We start from the raw sequence: 19109 nt of genomic DNA on the forward strand, positions 1-19109 counted from the left end.
GGGCCGTACAAGGCCGTGTCTGCTGTGCCCGGGGCACAGCAAACGAAAGGTGCCCGAAATGTCTACGTTCACCCATGACGTCACGTCCGCTATAACCCATGATGTCACATCCGCTCATTTCCATGGCGGCCGTCTTACGGAGCCGGCTGCGCTGCGAAACGGTCCGTATTCCGTGCCCACTTAGAGCGTGAGTAATTCATCTTTCCACGCTATATGCGCGTAATAAAGGATTGGGGCTGTGAGCAGTTTGATGCGTTACCATTAAGTACCTTGTGCGCATATTTTGCCTCCTGGCCGCGTCAAATTGCAGCCGGCATGTGGAATGGGCCGTGGCATATATAAAGCTGCTCATGTGAGTGGTATTGCCTCCGTCAGGATCGTCAGTGCGTGCACAGAACCATTCAGTAGTCTGGTTCAGGGAGGATGCGCGAAAGAACGAGGACGTAAGAAAACACTGGCATGACGAGCTGTTCCGTCAGATCGCGTTACATCGCGCTTTTTTTCTAAGACCATCTCGCTCGAGCGAGAGGATCTTAGAACAGCATTACTACTGCTTTTTTACAGCTTTGCTGCGGCTCATTTAATCGTCACCTGCATTCTTTTAATAATACAAATGACATCGCTGCGCGGAAGAGCGTCTCTTGAAGTTTCCAAACAAGAGCCAATGCCGCCGTGCCTGCTGCGTATACACGCTTGCCTTTCCTTACGCAGTTAAGACGCGGCACTAGCTCTGCTACTGCGTGATACAGGGTCACTGTGATAAGAAAATTAAAAAAGAACGAACGAAATTAAGGCAGAAAATGTCAAACGTTGCCAAGCGTGATAAACGGACCTGCCTCGCCAGATGAGTTGAAGAAATCGGGGTCCTGAAGTCAGCTTCGCCGCAGTAGACTAGTGTTACGCGCTGAAGCATGTCAGAACTGAAGAGTGACCGCTTTCACCGACATAAATAATATGTGTTCCTTAATGATGTACGCGTGCACCTGTCGTCTCCTGTTACATTACGCGCGTTGAGGCGCCTAAGTGTACTGGCCGGCCTTCAGCGCTATTTCGGACGTGGCTGCGATGCTTTGAACCGTTGGTTTGTCGACCTCGTAAGCCAGTTAATGTTTACACGGCCATTTTTTTCTGAGCTGTTGATTTCTTCCATAACAGCTACGTAATTTCGTAGTTTCCTGTTCAACTGCTTTGGTCATATGCGAGTCAAGGTTGTTCTCTTTAGCCGAGCGCAGTTTTCGAAAGCGAAACGACGCTTTTGCATCAGCATATAGTGCCGTCGCCCATTTACAACACAGTCAATCAATGTAATTTTGTATGTCACTGGGAAACCGCCGAACGCAGGGAACTCACTCGCATGCGGGGAACTGCATAACTAACCACGGCATTACCGTGCCTCTTGGAAAGCTGCTTTGCATCAAAGGCCGGATACCCTTGCTATGATTCACCGCAAAATATTTTGTATGTCTAACCGCTTAACATATTTGTATTGCGGTGAAGGTAACCTTACGGAACCGAATTTCGCAACGCTTTTTAGACTCCTGCATCTCTACCAGCCACTACCAAACGCTGGTCGGTACGTCTCTTGGCAAAGGTCCAGGTAAATCTCCCCTGTTGGGAGTTGGGGGCACTCACGTATATGAAAACTGCCAAGGAAAGCAGTTGTCCTGATGAAGGCATGCTCCCGTGTCGAAACATTTGCACCAGCCTGTTCGACCACCGTTATCACCGCAACATAGTTGTGTGTTGCGGTGAAGCATGCCGATATTGGGAAAGATTTACGTGAATCTGGAATGTATGGTTTCTGTCAGCGACGAACCTAATGTTCTACTCTCATCAAAGCAGATTTTCGTGGCAGGATGCATGATGTCTTGAGAACTTTTGTTGGCTAAAGCCATACGTTCCAGGTTAGCTCTTGTCACAATAATACGCTTTACCGCAATACACAAGAGGCCCCGCTGTAGGACACGCCCGCCGTAGTTAGCCAAAACCTTATGTGATGGTTCACTGCAAAACACCTCCTGTATTGCGGTGAATTGCAATAAAGCACATTTGTCAGTTTAGAATGTAAAGACCCTTGCCCTTCGCTTTTGTAATAATATGACTCAGTTTAATGAGAACATGTATTCACTGCTAAAAACATCCACATTGAAATGGAGATATGAACACTGTTGGCAGCTTGTGTGATGTTTTATCCCTTTACTTTTTTGTGTACCTGTCACGCTGCCATTATTAAATTTTCCTGTACTTCGTTAGGTGCTGACATACATAACATTACATCACAAAGAGCCACTGTGTAATTAGTGTTCAAGGTCCAGTGTGATGGCTTTACTCAAGAAAGGTTTGGGTTATGTTGTTGTGAAGGTTTTTTTTTAGAAGTAGCTTTCTGAGAAGAAATCAGATGTCAGGAAATAGATCTCATTGGCACAGTAATCTTGGCTGCCTTTTGCTCAAACGTGCCCTAGACATAATTGAGTGATTTGCACTTGCAACTGGACAGCAGCCGTAGCTTGGGAGACCAGTGATATGGCATATTTTATCAAACTAGGTGACACATAGCATTACCAGTCCGAATAGAGACCTGTTTAAATGTTTGTCACCTTTAACACCTAGATTTTCGACCATGAATTCAGAAAAATCTGTAGCACATTTAGAACCTAGATTTTAAATGCTGTATAAGTTGGCTTCTTGTTCACTGCAGCTGTGCTCGGCTTCTGTCCAAACGGGAGAGCACTTCTGCACAGCTTATTAGGGAATATTCTTATTTACATACCTTCTTTTTATTTATCTCGCCTACAATCACAATCAAATGTTTATGGCACATGAATGTGCTGTGCATGAATCTAACTTACAATGCCATGTTCAACAGCGCAGTGCATGTAGCTTGTGTTGGTTCATTCAAGCTAAGCATTGCTACAGCCTTTAACTGTAGGTATCATGGTATGAGAGCAGAGAAATGGATATGCAAAGACAGTTGGGCACATTGAGACATCATCTTTGTTGTGTGTGAAAAGGTGACAGATACACAATATGGGGAGAACGCATGCACTTTCATATTTTCTCGCGCGCACAAAAAAGCTGGAGGAATAAGGTTTCTTCACTGTGCCATAGAAACTATATGTTTGCTCTCAAGGGTAATTCTGATTCATTGGATATGTTCCTGTGCTGTGTTTATTTTCTTGAGTGTGCTTTAGTTTTTGCATGTTAATGTTTCAAACTCGTTTTTATTTTCACAGACTGAACATCCCACGTCTTGGTTTGACTTCCTGGTACAGGATACTTGCACTTAGCATGGAGTGATGAAGCAAAGCAGTGTACTTTTATTAAATGTGCAGATTTTAGCAGTATAACAGCAGTTCATTAAAAAAACATGTGTGCTGAAAATAAAGTGTTCTTACCCACATTCCTCGTTGTCTATTTATTTATTTATTAATACTGTCAACCCTCATAGAGGGTCATAACAGAGAGGACAATACAATTACATAAATCATCATCATCATCATCATCAGCCTGATTACGCCCACTGCAGGGCAAAGGCCTCTCCCATACTTCTCCAACTACCCCGGTCATGTACTAATTGTGGCCATGTTGACCCTCCAAACTTCCTAATCTCATCTGCCCACCTAACTTTCTGTCGCCCCCTGCTACGCTTCCCTTCCCTCGGAATCCAGTCCGTAACCCTTAATGACCATCGGTTATCTTCCCTCCTCATTACATGTCCTGCCCATGCCCATTTCTTTTTCTTGATTTCAACTAAGATGTCATTAACGCGCGTTTGTTCCCTCACCCAATCTGCTCTTTTCTTATCCCTTAACGTTACACCTATCATTTTTCTTTCCATAGCTCGTTGCGTCGTCCTCAATTTAAGTAGAACCCTTTTCGTAAGCCTCCAGGTTTCTGCCCCGTACGTGAGTACTGGTAAGACACAGCTGTTATACACTTTTCTCTTGAGGGATAATGGCAACCTGCTGTTCATGATCTGCGAATGCCTGCCAAACGCACCCCAGCCCATTCTTATTCTTCTGATTATTTCACTCTCATGATCTGGATCAGCAGTCACTACCTGTCCTAAGTAGATGTATTCTCTTACCACTTCCAGTGCCTCGCTACCTATCGTAAACTGCTGTTCCCTTCCGAGACTGTTAAACATTACTTTAGTTTTCTGCAGATTCATTTTTAGTCCCACCCTTCTGCTCTGCCTCTCCAGATCAGTGAGCATGCATTGCAGTTGGTCCCCTGAGTTACTAAGCAAGGCAATATCATCAGCGAAGCGCAAGTTACTAAGGTATTCTCCATTTACTCTTATCCCCAATTCTTCCCAATCCAGGTCTCTGAATACCTCCTGTAAACACGCTGTGAATAGCATTGGAGAGATCGTATCTCCCTGCCTGACGCCTTTCTTTATTGGGATTTTGTTGCTTTCTTTATGGAGGAGTACAGTGGCTGTGGAGCCGCTATAGATATCTTTCAGTATTTTTACATACGGCTCGTCTACACCCTGATTCCGCAATGCCTCCATGACTGCTGAGGTTTCGACTGAATCAAACGCTTTCTCGTAATCAATGAAAGCTATATATAATGGTTGGTTATATTCCGCACATTTCTCTATCACCTGATTGATAGTGTGAATATGATCTATTGTTGAGTAGCCTTTACGGAATCCTGCCTGGTCCTTTGGTTGACGGAAGTCTAAGGTGTTCCGGATTCTATTTGCAATTACCTTAGTAAATACTTTGTAGGCAACGGACAGTAAGCTGATCGGTCTATAATTTTTCAAGTCTTTGGCGTCGCCTTTCTTATGGATTAGGATTATGTTAGCGTTCTTCCAAGATTCGGGTACGCTCGAGGTCTTGAGGCATTGCGTATAGAGGCTGGCCAGTTTTTCTAGAACAATTTGCCCACCATCCTTCAGCAAATCTGCTGTTACCTGATCCTCCCCAGCTGCCTTCCCCCTTTGCATAGCTCCCAAGGCTTTCTTTACTTCTTCCGGCGTTACTACTGGGATATCGAATTCCTCTAGATTATTCTCTCTTCCATTATCATCGTGGGTGCCACTCGTACTGTATAAATCTCTATAGAACTCCTCAGCCACTTGAACTATCTCATCCATATTAGTAATGATATTGCCGGCTTTGTCTCTTAGCGCATACATCTGATTCTTGCCAATTCCTAGTTTCTTCTTCACTGCTTTTAGGCTTCCTCCGTTCCTGAGAGCTTGTTCAATTCTATCCATGTTATACTTCCTTATGTCAGCTGTCTTACGCTTGTTGATTAACTTCGAAAGTTCTGCCAGTTCTATTCTAGCTGTAGGGTTAGAGGCTTTCATACATTGGCGTTTCTTGATCAGATCTTTCGTCTCCTGCGATAGCTTACTCGTATCCTGTCTAACGGAGTTACCACCGACTTCTATTGCACACTCCTTAATGATGCCCACAAGATTGTCGTTCATTGCTTCAACACTAAGATCCTCTTCGTGGCTTAAAGCCGAATACCTGTTCTGTAGCTTGATCTGGAATTCCTCTATTTTCCCTCTTAGCGCTAACTCATTGATCGGCTTCTTATGTACCAGTTTCCTCCGTTCCCTCCTCAGGTCTAGGCTAATTCGAGTTCTTACCATCCTGTGGTCACTGCAGCGCACCTTACCGAGCACGTCCACATCTTGTATGATCCCAGGGTTAGTGCAGAGTATGAAATCTATTTCATTTCTAGTCTCGCCGTTCGGGCTCCTCCATGTCCACTTTCGGTTATTCCGCTTGCGGAAGAAGGTATTCATTATCCTCATATTATTCTGTTCTGCAAACTCTACTAATACCTCCCCCCTGCTATTCCTAGTGCCTATGCCATATTCCCCCACTGCCTTGTCTCCAGCATGCTTCTTGCCTACCTTGGCATTGAAATCGCCCATCAGTATAGTGTATTTTGTTTTCACTCTACCCATCGCCGATTCCACGTCTTCGTAGAAGCTTTCGACTTCCTGGTCATCATGACTGGATGTAGGGGCGTAGACCTGTACAACCTTCATTTTGTACCTCTTATTAAGTTTCACAACAAGACATGCCACCCTCTCGTTAATGCTATAGAATTCCTGTATGTTACCAGCTATATTCTTATTAATCAGGAATCCGACTCCTAGTTCTCGTCTCTCCGCTAAGCCCCGGTAGCACAGGACGTGCCCGCTCCTTAACACTGTATATGCTTCTTTTGGCCTCCTAACTTCACTGAGCCCTATTATATCCCATTTACTGCCCTCTAATTCTTCCAATAGCACTGCTAGACTCGCCTCACTAGATAATGTTCTTGCGTTAAACGTTGCCAGGTTCATATTCCAATGGCGGCCTGTCCGGAGCCAGGGATTCTTAGCACCCTCTGCAGCGTCGCAGGTCTGACCGCCGCCGTGGTCAGTTGCTTCGCAGCTGCTGGGGACTGAGGGCCGGGGTTTGATTGTTGTGTTCATATAGGAGGTTGTGGCCAAGTACTGCACCAGGGTGGCCAATCCTGCTCTGGTGAGGGAGTGTGTTACCGGTTCTGGTCACCGGCATCAGGCCACACTCCAGGCCTGTTTATGCAATTTTATCAATACGCGGATTTTTTTTTTTTTTTTTAATCCGGTGGAAAATTGCGCGGCACCGGGATTCGAACCACGGACCTCTTGCACGCGAGGCGGGTGTTCTACCTCTACGCCACCGCTGCTCACATAAATCAAATATGGACAATGTCAATGTACGTAAAGTTGCTTAACACTTGTCAATTCACAGTTAATAAGATGTTCACTTGAATGCTGTTCAGCACACTTCTGACATTTATCAAAATATGTACAATGAATATCAAGTCGCACATATCACTTGGTACTTCAAAACTAAATCGAAAACTCCCATAAATATGCCTCAGCAGCATTTTCAAAGTCGGTGACATCTTTTAAGCTAACAATAGCGTTTGGCAATTGGTTCCTCATTTCTATCGCATCCAGGAAAAATGAGTATCGATATGTATCACTGTTGGTGTGGTCCGGCTTTATGACGTAGTCATGGTTAGTTCGCGGGTATCTTTTGCCTGGAGCTTGTAGATATTTGAGCTTATCAATGTTAAGTTGATCCTGCATTATTTGATAAAGCACCTTCAGCCTATATTTTTTCCTACATACCTCAAGAAGATCGAAGTTGCAACGCTGTAACATAAGCGTGACTGATTCCTTCCTTCGGTATGTCGAACAAATAAAACGCGCCGCCAGACTCTTTCCAACTTCCTCTTAAGCGTCACTTGATGGGGACTCCAAACAACGGCTGAATATTCCAGTATCATCCTAATGAAGGCGGTGTATGCAATAAGTTTTACATTACGCGATGCACGTTCCAGTTTTTCTTTTTCCTAAGAAAATATAACTTTTGATAGGCAGTCATGCAGACGTTATCTATATGTTGGTTCCATGTCAATTTTGCTCATATTCCTGTATTCTCTTCAGCAAAACCACTTATATGGGGAACTGATCATGATAAGTGCTCATGAGCATGTTAAAGAACAGCCTTCAATGTCTGTCTTAGTAAAAGTGTGAAAGAACCAGGTTTGTGCATGAAAAGTTTTCCTGAGGGTGTGTGCCTTGAAGCCCGTAGTGGCAATCACAGGAAACGGGGGTGGATCCAGAGTAGCACCAAAGGGCAAGCCTTCATCGAAACAAATATGGAGGGAAGTGACTGCATGCTCAAACTTGTCAGCTTACAAGTTTGCCAAGACCAAGTGATATCAGAAGTTGATGAAGCCTACATGGTTAATGTATAACCGCTTAGGCCAAAATTATTTAGATACTTTTTATGAGGACTACATATTTACTGGAAATCTCAAAATAATTATGTTAGTGCAGAATACCTTCCACTAGTTGTGACGTCCTTGAAAGAATGAAAATGTTTGAGTTGTACTTGTGTGGTGCATGAAGTTACTTTAAAAAAAAAACAACTCAGCAATGGAAACAAAATGCAAAGAGTAGTATTCAAAATGAATTGCCACCTCTTTAGGGCTAGATGAATTCAAATAATAATAATAAGCAAATGAAGATCGGGCATACAAGATAGATGTTTCAGCTCCCACTTGAAAGCCTTGTTCACAAAGATTGTGAACAAAGCTCCAGTTGAACCAGTTCTTATTTTTCATTTTTATGGCTGGCATCTAATTTTAAACTACTTAGCGTGCCTCTTTTGACCAAACCAGACAGGCTGCCATCAAACTCTTCACTACTTCAATGCAAATAATTGGAGGTTGGCAAATACATTTTTCTAATAGGAATAGTAGGTAACGAATAGTCAAACACTGATGCATACAGTTACAGCAGGCATATTTACCTTGGAATTAAGCACCATGCTTATATTGTCTAGTAAAAAAAGGACAGCTATCAAGGAAGATTAGGATTATCTTTAAGCAAAAGTAATTATACCTCATATACTTAAAGCAGATGTAGTGCTTCTGAAGAATCACGTCCAAACTGCACACACTAAAACATTAAGCTGGGATATTCAAAAGGACAAGTACATGTTTTGCTCGCCAAGTGACTTTTAGTGTGCTCAATTATGTAAAGTGTGCTATTATATGATTAATGTAATTTGCTAATGTAAAGAAAGAAGAAGCCAGGATCTCTTGCTTCATATATACGCGCTGAATCAAGAAGGTAATTAAGGAAGAATAACACCAGAAATAAACACGAATATTTGTGTGCTTTCTGGCATAAAATAATTATCATGTAAGCCACATAACATGCTTTCCAAAGCATCCCCTACCTTAACTTACAGCTGCATCACGTGAGGGCACTTTCTAAGAACACACATGCTTCATGATCATTCACTGTGTTAGTGACTCCCACTGAAGTAGACTGAGAACATATCTGGGCATTGCATTCAATAGCTGATGGAAAGTGAAAAGACTGCTGCTTGTAGGTATTAATGAACCAAGTGAATAAGAAATATAGGTTCTCAAACTTCTAGTAGTAAGTGTGGCAGCACTTAAAAAAAACATATTACAACTAAAAATTGCAACACATGATGAAATAACTGAAATAGCTAGGGAGAGTTTAATAGACCAATAAACAGGAAACTGCAAATTCCCAACATTTGTGAATACTTTTCTTCACATGTACTCACCTCATAAGCATGACTTCCCTTAATGCTCGAACCTCTGCCTTAATTTCATAATTCCCCATTCTGACTGCTTCGCTCATGCTGATTGACATCTAGCACAAAGGTTGACGAAAGTAGCTGAGCATGTGCATGTGTTGTGAGGCAAGCTGCCCACATCTGGTAGCCGCATGCCAATTTCTCAGAGTAGATGAAAGGGAAGCCTTGAGGGTAAACCATAGAGAAGACGGACACCTTGGTTCAATGATAACTGAAAACACCAACATAGAAAATTTGGACAGCCCACAGAATCAGCAGAATTGACATAGTTCGGAAAAACTGGAAAGATGCATTATGATATTTATGTTACACAGGTTCCAGTCAAGTTGAAGATTTTCACTGTCTAATAAACTTATAAGACAATACATGACCAGCAATACTGTATGGAACCTAAACAAGTTTAATAAAGTCACCTAGAATTCAGGATGGAGAAGTGACTGAATTGAGGATGCTAAAATGGATGAGATGGAGGCAGATTGTGAAGGCAGGTCTTAAAAAATTAACATTCAACACACACTTAAGTTGGCAAAGATTGGACCCAATGTTCACGAAGAAATTGACTAAGATAATTTATTGGTATACGTACATGAGAGAGCAGCAACAATACAGCAGAGATAACTGTCATGCAAGAGGAAAGGACGTCAGTCTAAAAATTAACATTTGATCAGAAGAATGGTTATGCATGGGCTCAGGCTCATGTACAATTCTGTATGGTACGCATGATGTCAGAGCTGCATAGCATAAGGAACTGTGGCCTTAGATGCCTCGATTATGAAATGATGTGGGCCAAGAGTGGAACAAGGATAGCATCAAAAGGGGGCCTCCTCCAAAAGGAGAACCGTAGGGAAACGGGGCGAGAGAGGTTTCCTACACAACAGATACAGAGTCATATGAGTCATAGTCATAGAAACCATGACCCAAGGAGCTGCACAACAAGGTATATAAATTCAAATCTCTATACAGTTAAACCTCAGTATAACGAAATTCTCGACATAACGGAGAATTTAACTTTTCATAACCTCTTCTCCATAGAACACCATGCATCTATAGAGCCTCAATATAAAGAAGTGTGTTTGTGTGCAATTTCAATATAACGAAATTTCGCTTCTGCTGCAGAGGAGTGCCATTTGAGACAATCAATGGTAACTTCCGTGGACGCAGATAGTCAAATGACTGAATTATAAGCGGCTCCTTGCAAACGCACCTCTCAAACTGCGTGCAGCGCGCGACAAGAACAATAGCTTGGAGCGGCATCATGTTCCGTATAAATTAAGTCCAAGTGCGATCAGATCCTATCGCGCCCCGCGCACTTGTGCTTTAGGTGCGAGTGAAAGTGTGCGAGGGTGAGACAAGAAAGATGGTGGCTTCATAAGTGCGGCCTTCCCCGCGAGCAATGGCAAAGTGGGGAAGGAAAGCGAGCTCGCGATAACGCGATCAAGCGCGCGCGAGGGGGCGGAGTGGGGGGGGGGGGGGATAATTTGGCGCGCGTCTCGGCCATGACTGGCCGAGACGCGGCTGAGCGCATACGCAGCCGCGCACGCTGCTCTAGAGGTAATCTGCTGCGTGTGGAAAGAGCGGGCATGCCAGGAAGGCGTGGCACCATGTAAGCTGTTTTCCCGCACGTTTAGTATTGAAGGTTGCGCAATCTCGAGTTTTGATGATCCGTTGGAACGAGAAGCAGACGAAGCATTCGCTCCCAGCTGCCGGCGCTTTTCATGATAGCGTCGTCGCAGTGCGACCGGGCGACGCTTTGGGGGCGGAGTGCACGCGAAAGCATGGCGTCACTCAATTCGTACCGCTGATGTAAAGATATCAACGTGGCATATGAAACCGTATCATTCATCGCTGACTCCTATATTCGTCAAAATAAAATGTTTCCTAATTCCAACTTGCTTTTTTTTATTGCCCAATAATTCGGAAAATTGCATGGCCCCTTTCCATGCAACAAAAACGATCGGCGACTGTACTCATTTGCATAACAGATCGAATTTCAATACAAGGAAATTTCTATATAACGAAGCGAATTGCCGATTTTACTTCTTTGTTATATCAAGGTCAACGGCGTAGCTAGGTCGTCTGGCACCCGGGGCCCATAGGTCTTCTGTCACCCCCCCCCCCCCCCCCCCGGCTGTAGTCGAGGAAGGCGAGGACATCAACAAGTTCCTGGTGTCTTCAGACGTATATGACACCCCCCCTCTGGCACCTTGCACCCGGGGCCCGCGGCCCCCCCTGTTGCTATGCCACTGATCAAGGTTTAAGTGTATAAAGAAATTGCCTGTTCTCTACACGGGGGTGGCAATGTGGGCTTGTTCGTTGATCATCATGGAACGGCATGTAGTGTAGCGCAGCAAAAACAAGAACACAAGAAGAAATGAAACACAGACACAAGCGCCTAATTATGTCTGTGTTTTCCTTTTTCCTGTGTCCTTGTTTTCGTTGCATTACACTACATGACATTCAATACTTTCACTGTGACATTCATGAGCACTGAAAACCTAGAATCAACTAATATCTTGCCTGATTTGCCATAATTAAAAAGAAAAATGTGTGTATAGTAGGTCTAATTGAGTTCTGGGGATTTTAATCGTTTCTTCTGTTAAGGCAGAGTACATGCTCAACTGCTACAATAAGTGGGAACGTAGGCAAAAACAACATTTTTGGCCCTTACATCAATTTTATGGCATGTTGCGTGATCTAATCAAGTGGTTTCAATTTGACGAAGTTCTCGATTTAACAAAATAAAACCTCACATCCCAATAAAATTTATTAACTAGACTTACTGTACTTTATAACCAAAGTACTGTATAACTATAAGCAGCTACAGCCGCCATGAGTGGCGAGCAGAATTGAAATGAAAATGCTTTAGTCGAAACACGCTGAGCACTGCTGCTAAAGTATGCGCCACATGCATTGGGCAACTGTGGGAACCGCGGTGCCACACACAGTTATTCAAAGCAGCACATAAAAGTGCTGTGGACTCAAATTGGTTAGTAAATGCATTCGGAACCAGTCTTTCGATTACTCAATTAATATATCAGCCACACACTCGCATAGCACGGCCACGTGGCAAACGCGGCCATGCGGACGCTTCACTATGCGCGGATCGGCTTGTTGCAATATTGGGGCACTCTATGGGTGCATGTTTAAAGCACAGCGTTTTTTGCCTATCGTGTGATCGTTGCGGGTGCTCCATGGCTGAGTGTATTGCATGGTACAGAATTGGCCCCAGTACCAAAAGTACACAGGTAGGGCGGTCCGTGCAGATGAAGCGTGAACGCGAGCTCAACATAACCACGTCGTCATTATTCTGTAGCGATTATTTATGCGAAAGCGTCAAATGGCCCATTGAGCAAAAAAGCCGGCGTCTGTCGTCTCAGCGAAACAGCGCCTCAAATCCCATTGGCTGCGACCACGTCACGAGCGCGCCTCGACGAAACAGAGCAGGTGAAAGGGTACACCTGCTGTCGCTATAGTGCACCAGGTGTTGCATGAGGGGAGAGGGCATCGTCGCGATGCCCATCATCCTTGCTCTCGCAAGCCGCCGCCCGGTCCGTATCTCCCCCCTCCACTGGCTTAGCTGCTGCGCGTGCCTGCCGGCCTTGGTGGCCACTGCTGTTTCCTGGTCTCTGGTCGTGCAGCACGTCGGTGGCATGCGGTGTTGGCACTGCAGGCTGCTGCTGCTTGCTATCTCGGGCCCAATGTAGCTCTAGGGTTCATCACTTGCAGCGTAAAACTCGAAGGACTGCTCAGTGGCGTTCCATTGGGCATTAATGCTTTCGCAATCACAACTCAGATAAGACATGCTTAGCTGTCCTCATATGTTTTTCTTTAGTTGCCAAGTGGACGCATCATTGTTCACCATTCACAGTCTTCAATCTGTCGTCATCATTGCATTGTCATTTCAAATTAGTTGTAATATCACGCCGTTGGATGCTGCCGCCTTCACGCTGTGTAGTAGATACGCAGTCATTGCCATGCATGCACTCATCATTCCAAAGTCGTTATGCCTCAATCGTGATGACTCTAGAATTGACCCATCGTCGATCATGCCATCGTTGTCACCATCAGCATCATACTGTTGTCGGCATTCGACAGATGCATTACACAGATTAGCATTACCTTTTCAGCTTCTAGGACAGAATGCACGTGGTGATCTGCCGCAGTAATATTATGAGAGACACTTGGGCGGAACAATTGCTGGCCTCAATCGCCAAGCCTCCCTAACATCATTTATTTCAATCTCCATAATAATCCTAAATTGTGTCACAAAACTTCTACAACAAATGTCAACATGGTTGCCATAAGACCTTGTCTCTCATGAAAAACATAACTATATTGTCATGTTCACTAACTTGATCTCCTCCATTGAACTTAGTTCTTGCGTTGAATGGATGCTTCTAGCGTTTTAAATTCTGCTACTTTGTGCCACTGCCTCCTTCTCCTGAATAAGCTAACTTAATATTGATCCACATGCAATTACTAAAATTCACTGAATGCTTTCTTCATGACTAAACACAATTTGTATGTTAACAACTCCAATTCACAAATCTGTCTTTTGTCACTTCTGGCATGCCACAATGCTGAGTGTTTAGGCCCTTGATTTTTCTCATTTTAGATCTCGCAAAGAACTTAACGTAGAAAACTAAACTTTTTGTTGATGACTGTGTGTTTTGTCGTGAAACAACCAAACTCTGGCAGGTCCGTTTCTGTTCAAACAGACTAAACAAATGGCCCACTGAGTAAAAAAGCCAGCGTCTGTCGTCTCAGCGAAATGGAACCTCAAATCCCATTGGTTGTGACCACATTGCGAGCGTGCCTCTAGGGAGCAGAGCGGGTGAAAGGGTACGTCTGCCATCACTCTAGTGCGCCAGGTGTTGCGTGAGGGGAGAGGGTGCCGCCGCAATGCCACGTCATCCTTGCTCTCGCAAGCCGGTGCCCAGTCCATATCTCCCCCCCCCCCCACTTGCTTAGCTGCTGCACGTGCCCAGTGGGGCAATGTCTCCACTAATGTCTCTTCGGAGTGCCATCACTAGTTTAAAACCTAATATCAGTACCCTAGCAAAAAAAACTGATAGAAATTTCTACAAGTCTCTTAGGAATATGTATAGGTTGTATGGGTCCTTCTAAGGGTGATATATATTCCTACCTGACCCATAGAACTCTTTACCAGACTGGCAGGCAGCAGATAGATCTCACTGTGCTGCCTACAAGACCAAATAGCATGATGTATCAGTCTTTTAAACCCAGGTAGAGATCATCATATGACATACAGGAATCTGATTGAGGCACTGATAAAGCATGTTAGAAATAGCACACAAGCCGGTGCCCACACGCCTGAAGAGACGTTTTTAAAATGAACTGAATATACAACCCTGAATGCATTGCCTGCCATGTGAACAGATTAACAAACACAGTTGGGATATTAGAGTATCAAATAAAAATGAAATGTGTAAACTGTGCAATTATCAAAACTTTTTACAGCTTGTATGCAGATATATTATCCTAAACATGTTTCAACATAAATTAAAGCACACGTTTTCAAAGCACAGCAGCGTTACTTAGCCTGTGAAACTACATTGGGGAAGTTGCATGAGAAAAGTATCAGTCCATCTTTGTAGCAGGCGTGCTCCAGTTCTTTTAATACAAAATTACATTTACAAATTTTGCGAGACAGATGTGCAACATTTAATGCATATTCAAAACAGAATTACTGTCATCATCATCATCATCATCATCATCATATTTATGTCCACTGCAGGACGAAAGCCTTTCCCTTCGATCTCTAATTACCTCTGTCCTGCGCCAACCGATTCCAACTAGCACCCGCAAATTTCCTAATTTTGGCGCACCACCTAGACTTCTGCCATCCTCTACTGCACTTCCCTTCTCTTGGTACCCATTCTGTCACCCTAATGGTCCAACTGTTATCTAATCTGCGCATTACATGACCTGCCCAGTGCAATTTTTTTCTCTTAATGTCTATTAGAATATCATCTATACCCGTTTGCTCTCTTGTCCAAACTGCTCTCTTTCTGTCTCTTAAAGTTATACTTAGCATTCTTCGTTCCATCACTCTTTGCACGGTCCTTAACTTGTTCTCAAGCTTCTTTGTCAGTCTCCAAATCTCTGCGCCATATGTCAGCACCTGTAAAATGCACTGATTGTATACTTTCCTTTTCAATGATAATGGTAAGCTCCCAGTCAGGAGCTCACAATGTCTGCCGTATGCGATCTAGTCCATTTTTATTCTTCTGTGAATTTCCTTCTCATGGTCAGGGTTTCCTGTGATTAGTTGACCTGGGTAGACGTACACCTTCACAGACTCTAGAGGCTGACTAGCGATCTGGAATTCTTGTTCCTTTGCCCGGTTATTTATCATTATCTTTGTCTTCTGCATATTAATCTTCAGCCCCACTCTTACACTCTCCCTGTTAAGGTCCTCAATCATTTGTTGTAACTCGTCCGCAGTGTTGCTGAATAGAATAATGTCATCGGCAAACCGAATGTTGCTGAGGTGTTCGCCGTCGATCCCTACTCCTAAACCTTCCCAGTTTAATAGCTTGAATACTTCTTCCAAGCACGCAGTGAATAGCATTGCAGAGATTGTGTCTACTTGTCTGGCTCCTTTCTTCAAAGGTATCTTCCTACTGTTGTAATAAAGTTTATTTACAAAAGCAAAACAAAGCACTTTCAAGACTGTGGATACTAACTGTAGCTCTAACATGTCAGGCTGAGTTTGTGAATGCCATAAATTAGACACTAGCAACATGATTTCATTAAAGCTACTTTCTGGGCTAGTTGGTGCATACTTGATTTGAAAATTATGACAACGCTAATGCATCCATCCACAAAGGAACAAGGCGCCCGTCTTGTCGTTTGTGTTCTCCTTCCTAAGTCCTGGTCTTCTGCGCCTTGCCTTTACCTACTTCAAGCATGAACCAACTAGCCCAAGCAAGAGTTTTACTTACAAGACACAAGCAACATGACTACAAACATGACTAGGGTTTATTTTACACTCCATTATCTAAAGAATAAGCAAGCAACTTGAGCCACATTTAAACAAACACATAAGAGGAACAACACAGACTGAAGTACCAACTTCACCATGCCCATTTGTGCTCACAGATGCTGTATAGAACACCAGGTCTAATTGGCACATGCTTTTATAATATTAAAACTTCATATGAAGCTATTTTCTCTAGACTATGCACTTTTGCATTCATCCCAAAAGTGTTGTGATATGTGACAGAACACAAGTGAGCTTGAGCAAAAAGAACAAACTGGCATGGCACACTGACAAGAAGCAAGAAAACAGGACAAGCATCGCTATTGGTACAAGATCTACAGCAATATATCAGAACATGACAATACAGCAATATTATTTAAGCAAAAGTGAGTACAGATCTGAGAACTTATTCAAGTAAGAGCATGGATTTACCATTTTTAAAACCACACATTCATGAACAAAAACACCTAAACATCAGTGAACATATTGCAAAATCAGAAGACACAATTCTTCACTGGGTGCTAGTTCAACCACCGCACGTCGAAATGTGTAAAAGTGGTTTAACCTGTGTAGCCTCCAGCACGTGACAGCAAAGAAGACTATCAGAACAGGCTTCATGTATAGTGTTTGCAGTCTTTGATTAAAACCGTAATACACTGTTAAAATAAAATTTCACAGTTTGCTTGTTTCATTCAGAAAAAAGATAGCGTCTTAGTCATGCCGCCACAGTTAACGGATAAACTTGCACCAGCTACATTGAGTCAAAGGAGAAAATAAAGTGAGGAAGACAGATGCATGGTGTGAAAATGATGCTGTTGTATCAAGTAGCATAACTGCTCACTTAACATTCAGCTGCTTTCCATGCCTCTGCATACAGACTGAGAAGCTTTACCTCTTCACCATCTGCTAGTGAAGCACTGTTTGTTCACTGTGATCACCCACTCAAGGCAGTCACGTGGTTAAGTAGGGCCCTTCGCTACATGTAAGGACACCGACCTGAAACTGTGCATAAGTCCTGTAAAATATTGTCATGTTTTGGCTACTGCAACTGTTCATCAGCAGCTGCGTCACTACTGCCAACATGCAGACCATGCAATTCCCCAAGCACTTAATTAACAAGCGTACAATAATGAAGAGTGGCAAATTGGGCTAGCTGGTTCATTAGGAAAACAAGAAGCTATCGCAAGAAAAAATAAACACTCTAGAATTTTGATGGCTCTGGCTTGTTTAATATATTCAAACATCAAAAAGCTGATTATTACAGAACGCCATAAAGCATGGTGCACTGTTACCAACTGTTGTTTGTTAAAGCTATAACCTGTTATAACCAGACATTCATGTACCATGGCTAAAGACATACTGTTCATCGTTGCCATGTCTTGAGCACGGGAATTAGTCTCTTTCTTAAAGGTTTCGTATTGTCCATTCAAAAATATTGTTGTCTATTTCTATAAACACATAAAGGCGCATAACTTCGCTGGGTGTTACGTAAACTAGTGGCTCCTCTCTCCTGACGCAGACTGAAAGGTGCTTTGCATGGAGAATTTCAACAGGAAATAGTTTCTTGCATTTCAGAATTATACAAGAATTCGCTCCAGTAAGAATTCTACAAATGAGAGAAAATGCACCTGAGAAGCTGACAAATGCACTGTTTTTAGTCTTTATAGTTCAAGTGTACTGGAGAGAGTGGAATGTTTGTTGGTTGACGACCATTCGGTAATATTCAGTGACACTTGTTCAGTCACAGCCACGGTTGTGGACTACAGCCTGTTTTTCACTTTCATCCAAGTTCAGGCACAGCTTTCCAGTGCCTAACAAAACTGTCTGCTGATCAGCTCCCCTCTCCTGCGCACCAAAAAAACTCACTGCTTCTGGTGAAAGATTTAAACTAGCTTTAGCTGCCTGTAACTTACAAGCAAGTACATAACATTCCAATATTTGTAAAGGAACATCATTAGCTCCACTGACCAATTTCACAAGAAGTTCATTTCCGCCTTCAAATACAAATGAACAATGCGACCAATGAGGTCCTAGTTTAGCCGCACTTTTAGGAACATGCAGGATTTCGTGTACATTCTATGCCATTGCACCCAATCCATACAAAGACTGTGCTCTCACAACAAACTCCGAGAGAAGATCAGATGATCTCATTATGGTCATCTGAAGTGACGGTGTCTAGTAGAAGTATATAGACACCCTCCACAAGCAAACTGGAATGTCTGACATACTTATCCGGCAAAAAGCTATGAAGGCATGGTAATGAATAATGAAGAACCCACCATTTCCATTCACTAGCTTTCCAGATTGTGAAGTCTGATAATCTTCGTGGTGTACGTGTGAACCAATTCGGTGGCTTGATTGCCAATAACCTCCTGTTTAAAGAGGCTAAACTTTGTTGTGAACCAATTGAAACATCTTTTCTCTTTTAAACATGATCACATTTTTATTCTTCTTAAGCTGTTGTATGGTGTTTATTTGTTCCAACAATCTTTCCTTTCTGAATCCTGGGCTTAATAGTTGATTTATATGTATTGTCTTTTGTGATAATATAAATGCATTATTTCTGACTAATTTTTTGGGCAAATGAGGAAGCTTGCTTCTCCTTGAAGCACATTACACCTATACAACACACATAGATACTGATAGACTATAGATCTGGCAAACTAATATGAATACACTATTACACTAATAAAAAGAATACACTAGTAGACTTGTACAAGCAGAATAGCACAGATACGTCCAGAATAGAACTAAAAGTAATTTTATCAGTGTATCAGTTGTATTGTTTCATAATGCAATAGAAAAAAACTGATATAATTTTTATTAGATTGCCCTATCAGATTTTTTTTCTAGTGATCTTTCAGTGTAAATGCATATCAACTTTTTGACTAATGCTAATAACTGAACACATGGCTTTTTGTGCTGCAATTTTTCTTGGACTCCTGCTTCCC

General features: G+C 42.9%; 1 long non-coding RNA gene across 1 annotated transcript; it reads left to right on the plus strand.

Annotated features, from left to right (window-relative positions):
* Positions 1-8: 8 nt before the first annotated feature.
* LOC129386252 (uncharacterized) lies at positions 9-3400 on the plus strand. The gene is made up of 2 exons (XR_008613694.1): positions 9-187; positions 3234-3400. It is a non-coding gene; the product is annotated as an uncharacterized lncRNA (long non-coding RNA).
* Positions 3401-19109: the final 15709 nt, after the last annotated feature.

The sequence above is a fragment of the Dermacentor andersoni genome, chromosome 4 (assembly GCF_023375885.2).
Source record: "Dermacentor andersoni chromosome 4, qqDerAnde1_hic_scaffold, whole genome shotgun sequence".
Taxonomy (NCBI): domain Eukaryota; kingdom Metazoa; phylum Arthropoda; class Arachnida; order Ixodida; family Ixodidae; genus Dermacentor; species Dermacentor andersoni.